The following is a 7,378-nucleotide window of genomic DNA, read 5'->3' as shown; positions in this document are numbered from 1 at the left end:
TCCCGTAGAATATTCCGGTCGGCCTCAGATTATTCAAACTCAACATACAACTCGATGAACGAGATCTGAGCCTGGTTTTCAATATACATTGAAAGCATCTCTTGCACGCTCATTTCGTCCGTCACATATTTGGTTTGAAACTAGACGAATCTACCAAACACCTGTATGGGATATCTGTATAGAATACATGATATCTTTCTTGCCCTCTCAGAATCAATCTTTTCACAGATCACACCTTTGAACTCTTCAAATAATATGATAAAAGGAATAACAACATCTAGCGGATTTTCACAAATAAATTTTACTCCTTCAGACGTTTGTAGTAAAATTTGACCAAAATAATACACTTTTAGTAACACTCTGTCACTCATTTCTCTCAATCACAAAAAAAAGATAGCTTTAGCTATTAGATTTTCAAGTTTAAAACAGCAAGTAATAAATAAACGAGAAAGAAGAAACAGAAGACGCAGTCGTTCAAGTTGGGGAAGAAGACGCGAGTAAGCTACCAGTTCACTTCACACTTTTATATAGACCACTTTAACGAACTCGCACCCTTCGACTAGGTTAACATGATTCAAAAAAATATTAAGAAATGATATCGGACCATGCGATTTCATCTCGCAGTTCATAAAAAAATTGCCATCCGCACTCAAAACGGAGGGTCCGAGTTCATTTCAAATTCTAAGCATGGAACTCGGACCATGCGACTTGTAGTGCCATTGCATATTAAAAAACCAACCTAAGCTAACCGAAGGGTCCGATTTAGAGCACCCCAAATTTTATTTCTTATTAGCATACAAATCGAACCGTGCGATTTGATATGCAAAAGTTTATAACCAAAGAAAATGCACGGTCCGAGTTCTTCTCCCTCACACTGCCAAAAAGTTGTCCCACATATACGTCTAGTCCCCCATGCTTCCATATCCAAGAAAAGCACACATATAGGTTCCATTTCGATAAAATTAAGCCTAAAAAAAGATGAATGTTACAATACTTTTATGTTAGTTGGAGTTTTAAAACTTTTTTACATATAATGTACTAAGAATATTCCATTAATAAAACTTGTAATGTATATTAATAAGGTTATTAAGTAAATAATGTATTTTTTTAAATTACAGATACATTAATTATAATCTCTAAAATATATTTTTAATAAAAAATAATTATGATTATTATTGAGATTTTTTTTATGACTTACTATTAGAAATTTAAATGTTTTATTATTATATAAGTTATTAAAATTATTAAATTCATTTATAAATTCTAATTAATTAATTATTTTTATTTTTATTTATTTTAATTATTTATTTGATATTATAATTTATCTCATAAAATTTGTCTAATATACTATTTTTTTCTTCTATAGCATCATGATTTTAAAAATTAACTATATTATAACATATCATTTAATTAGGATATATATAAATATATATTAGGAACAAAATTAATATTTTTCAAAGTGTTATTTTAAATTAATTTGTCAAAAGATACTTCAAAAGAAAAAGGAGATATTAAAAATAAATTTAGATGCATTGAGGTCCGGCATAATTTTTTTTAAGATTTTATTGGAGATGTATATTTTAAGTTATTAGTTGAATGTAATTTTAGATTTTTATAGTTAAAATTAAATTTAAAAATAATTTTAAGTAAGTAGTCATAAATCAAGGAGAAGAATAATGTTATATTATCGTCAAATTTGTAACTAGAGTTGTTACTTCTAATTTTTAATCCATGAAATTAGGGTGTAATCGGATTGGCTTGGGTTGCATTTAGAAGAAATTGAGAACTGAACTGATTAAATTTGATCATTTTAAAATATGCTTTTTATTCTTATTTTTCTTCGTTGCAATTTTTTCCTTTTTAGAAATCTAATTCTAATACGGTATTTAAATCAATGCAAACTGATATGATTGATCCGGATTTAGTCACAAAAACATATTTATCCGACCTATTTCAAAACGATCAAATTTAATCAGTTCAGTTCTCTATTTCTTTCAAACTCAACCCAAATCAATCCTATTACACCCTAATTTTATGGATTAAATATTAGAAGGAACAACTTTAGTTACGAATCTGACCATAATATAATACTATTCTTCTCTTTAATTTATGGCTACTTACTTAAAATTATTTTTAAATTTAGTTTTAACTATAAAAATCTAATATTACATTCAAATAATAACCTAAAATAAACATCTCCAATAAAATCCAAAAAAAAAATTTATACATTAACTCAATGCATCTAAATTTGTGTTTTAATATCTCTTTTTTCTTTTAAAGTATCTTTTTGACAAATTAATTTAAAATAACACTTTAAAAAATATTAATTCTATTCCTAATATATATTTATATATCCTAATTAAATGGTATGTTATAATATAATTAATTTTTAAAATCATGATACTATAGGTGAAAAAAAAAAGTAGTATATAAAATAAATTTTATGAGATAAATTATAATATTAAATAAATAATTAAAAAATATAAAAATAAAAATTATTAATTAATTAGAATTTATAAATAAAATTAATAATTTTAATAACTTATAATATACCAATAGAACATGTTAAATCTTCAATACTAAGTCATAAAAAAAAACTCAATAATAATCATAATTGCTATTTTATTGAAAATATATTTTAGAGGTTATAATTCCTAGAATATTACACCAATATACGTTATAATGTTAATAATATAAAGGAGTTTTAAAACTCCAAGCAATACAGGAGTATGGAATCGGATCCCATAAAAAAATATGAAAGAGAAATTATTTAAAAATAAAAGATTACACTTTACCTTCTAAAGTAAAAATTTTAAAATTTAAAAGATCTAAATTCATATTGAAAAAAGAAGAAATTGCTGTCCTTGATTTGTAAAAAGATAAAGGAAGATTACAAAGATATAAAAGAAAAAATAAAAAAAAAAGAAATGGTAGAGGGACTTAATGTATGATGGAGATAATTTGTCATGAAAAAATAAAAAAATTTGAACTACAATAATTACAAATAAAGACTCAGTGAAGGCTTCACGTTTATTTTGTTATTCTTTCTCCCTCTCTTCAACTCTAATTTTATTTTTTTGGTATATCTATTGTTCTTGTATTTAATTTAAAAAAAATTAATGAAAAAAATGGATTATAGAATTAATTTGAGAGTGTATTATAATGGTCAAATTTTATTTTGGACATTCAAAGGTATAAGATTTATGTGTAAGAATTCATATGATATTGTTGTTCCTTTTACCATATAATTTAAAGAACTAAAAAGCATAATTTGTGAAAGGATTGTGGTGCACGAAATTGACTCCGCACGTTTCGCACAGATAGACCGGCAAGTATACCGGGTCATCCAAGTAATATCTCAGGTGAGTGAGAGTCGATTCCACGAGGATTGTTGGTTTGAGCAAGCAGTGGACAACTTGTAGATCTTAGTCAGGCGAATAGAAAAGATGATTGTGTTGTATAAAACGCATAAAACAAATAAATAAAACGTTACTAGACAGGTGTGAAATCAATGGTATGAGAACGGCTGAGGCTTCGGAGATGCTTCTTCCTTCTGGATCAATTTTTCTCACCATCCACTCCAACGTCTGCTGATTCATTCCATGGCAGGCTGTATATGGTTAACGCTGGGTCAGCGGCCATTAATCTTCTCTGCTTCAAATCAAACGCCGGGTTAGCGGTCATCCAATCTGAACGGGGGTAAAGCTCTAGCAGTCCATTCCCTTGATGATCCTACTCAAAACGCCACAGACAATATCGAATCTTTCGAATCAGAGAATGTTGCTCCTTTGGTTCTAGTATATATACCACAAAGGTCCTAACGGCCCTGCACCTCGGCTGAACTGATGTCTCGAGAAGTCCCCAACGAAGTCGTGGATTAGCCATCTAAGAGATGTATAATCAAGCTTATGGTTCATTACTATTCTGTCAAGGACTCGCAAGAACCCATGTAGAATGAGGATGATTGTCACAAGTCATCCGATTCATAAGGTTGAAGAACGAAGATACATCTTAGAATAGAATCAAGCATAGATTGAAGTAGAGTAGTGATATTATTAATTCATAAGAATCAGCAGAGCTCCTAATCTTAACCTAGGAGGTTAGTGACTCATACTGTACAGAAAGTAATATGAAACGTAAAGTATGCCGAAGAGATCCTAAACATGGTTGATCTTCTCCTATATATATTAACCTAATAACTAAGAATTACAGAATTATGATAGAATAAGCTAGAGGTGCGAAATTCATCCTTAGGCCCACTTGAGTTGAGTGTTTAGGCTGAGCTAAGGGTGTCTCCACGTGTGGTACTCCCTCTTGGGCGTTGAACGCTGGCTTTGGGCTCCCTTTTGGGCATTGGACGCCAGCTGCCCCCCTTTTGGGTGTCCAACGCTAGGAAGAGGGTAGGTGGCTGACATTGAATGCCGGTTTTGAGCCTTCATTTCCAGAGCAAAGTATGAAGTATTATATATTTCTGGAAAGCCCTGGATGTTAGATTTCCAATGTCATTGAGAGTGCACCATTTGGATTTTTGTAGCTCCAGAAATGCTCCTTTGAATGCACAAAGGTCAGATCCTGACAACATCTGTAGTCCTTTTTCTGCCTCTGAATCAGACTTCTTCCAAAGCTCCTCAATTTCAGCCAGAAAATACCTGAAATAATCATAAAATGCACAAACTCAAAGTAGAATCCAAAAAATGAATTTTGCACTAAAACCTATGAAAATGTAATAAAACTTAAACAAAACATAATGAAAACTATATGAAAATGATGTCAAAAAGCGCATAAAATATCCGCTTATCAGATTGATCCGCAAATATTAAAAAGAGTGACTAGTGTTGTGTGCATGTATTCTATAATAATATTTAGATGATTCATACAATTCGAGACGAAGTATGTCACTAATGAAGCAACGATGCAAGAAATATTTTCAATATATCACAAAAGTCGATCTCAAGATTTCGTCATCGAGCTATATGTTGAGTTCGAACACTTGCCTTATGGGGTTGAAAAAGCCGATGAAAACATGGATTGGGAAGGCTACAATAGTGAAAATGAAGATGAATTTGAAAGCAACTATGAAACATATGATCCAAATGTAGATGGCGACGATGTTGACCATACTAATGAGGCAAATGTAGAAGAAGTGACAAATGTATTAGCAAGCCAACATCCGTTTGGGGAGCCATTTTTTATGCGCACTTTGGACCTTGCAGCTTGAATGCATCAGAGTTTTCTGAGTATGCGAATACTAGTATATGAATATGATATTAGTAGAGTATATTTATATTTTTGATATACTATAAGATGATGATTCTACTGTGGATGATAATTGTAATGTATAATTGCTTTTTGTGGTGTTGTTGCAGACCTACCAGTCGTTGTAGATGGCGAATTTGTTACTAGGATGGAATTCAATTCTAAAGAGATTGTGATCGCGGCCATCAAAGACTATACGATTCGTAGAGGAGTTGACTACCGGATATACGAGTCTGAACCAACGACATTTTATTCAAAATGTGTTCAATATGGAAACAATTGTGATTGGCTTATCAGGACTAGTTTGATCCAAAAGAAATATTGTTGGGAAATAAAATGTTATAACGGTAGTCACACCTGCACCAGTTCTACCATTTCTCAAGACCACTGCAAGTTGGACTCAAACACAATTGCAGAAGCGATAAAGCTATTAGTGGAAGCTGACCCATCTCTGAAATTGCGATATGGAATTGCAACTGTTCTGGCAAAGTTCAATTATACGGTGATCTACCACAAAGCATGGTTGACAAAACAAAAAGCAGTGGAGAAGATGTTTGGTGGTTGGGATGCCTCATATGAGGCTCTGCCAACATAGTTTAAAGTTATGTGTAAAAAAGAACCATTAGCAGTTGTGCAATTCAAAACGGTGTCTGCCTTTCGAGGGAATAAGTTGGCTCAGGATATCCGGGTATTACAGCGAGTATTCTGGAATATTTACCCTTGTATTAGATCATTCAGACATTGTAAACCAGTTGTGTAGGTAGATGGCACACACTTATATGAAAAACACAAGGGAGTTTTGATGGTTGCAATATCACAGGATGGCAACGGGACTATTGTGCTTATTGCCTTTGTCATTGTCGAAGATGAGACTGCTGATGTGTGGTACTTATTTCTTTCTAATTTGAGAAGACATAATATTTGACATTACAGAAGTTTGAATTTTTTCATAGTGTGTAAATGCCTAATGTTGCTTTTTAAATCAGACTATTCCAGGACAGTCCATGAATTTAATACGCGATATCAACGACTATATGATCGCAGCAAAGTATATACTCAGTGGTTGGATAGGATCCCTCGCCATCGTCCATCCTATCACGGGGTGCATTCACTAGGATGCGTATAAAGACATCTGCCTGATAAACCCCAATTTTGTGGTTTATATTGTGTAGAATTTGGGGAGTTTTGTCAATATTTTTCACACTTATTCACAAGAATTGCATGATTTTGTGTTCTCTTCCTAATATTGCTTCATGATGGAAAACATGCTTCTTTTGCCTTAAATTGCTATATTTTGATCCTCTTTTATTACCATTCGATGCCGTGACGTATTTGTTGAGTGATTTCAGAATTTATAGGGCAAGAATGGCCTAGAAGAGAGAAAGAAAGCATGCTCAAGAGGAAGAAACATGAAGATTTAAATTTTGGAAATTTAAGCATGGGCGTGCACGCGCACCTCGCGCGCACGCGCGGATATGGACAGCTGGAATCGGCGCGCAAAGATCGACGCATCCGCGTAGATTAGGAAAATCCACACCGGCGCGCACGCGTACATGGCGCGCACGCGTGGATCACAAAAGCAATCGGCGCGCACGCACGCATGGCGCGTACGCGCAACAAGCTGCACGTGGCCTCATTAAAGAAAATCGTGCCTGGCGATTTCTGAGGCTCAAGAGGACCAAATTCAAGCTGTTTCTGCATGGAAAAGACCCAAAGATGCTAGGGGAAAATGGGGGATCATTCATTTTACACTTAGACACAATTTTAGCTAGTTTTGGTTCTTGTTCTTCTAGAGAGAGAAACCCTTGTTCCTCTCTAGATCTAGCTTTAATTTGATCTTCCCTTGTTGAATTCTGAATTGGATCTTGTTAATTATTAGTTTTAATTGCTTAATTTGAATTTCTTAGTATAATTTTGTTTAGATCTTGTGTAGTTTTATGTTTTCTTGTCAATTGTCATTTTATACCCATTTCATGAATCTTGTGAATTTTGAATTGCTAATGTTACATTGATGATTTTCATGATTACTTGTGTTGTTTGAGTGATTGTATGTTGATAATTGTTAGTGGGTACTTGTTAATTTCAATTTAATTGCACTTTGAATATGTCTTTTAGTAATGCT

Source organism: Arachis hypogaea, chromosome 12 (assembly GCF_003086295.3).
Source record: "Arachis hypogaea cultivar Tifrunner chromosome 12, arahy.Tifrunner.gnm2.J5K5, whole genome shotgun sequence".
Lineage (NCBI taxonomy): Eukaryota > Viridiplantae > Streptophyta > Magnoliopsida > Fabales > Fabaceae > Arachis > Arachis hypogaea.
The sequence above is the reverse complement of the archived record's forward strand: the minus strand, read 5'-3'. Positions refer to the sequence as shown.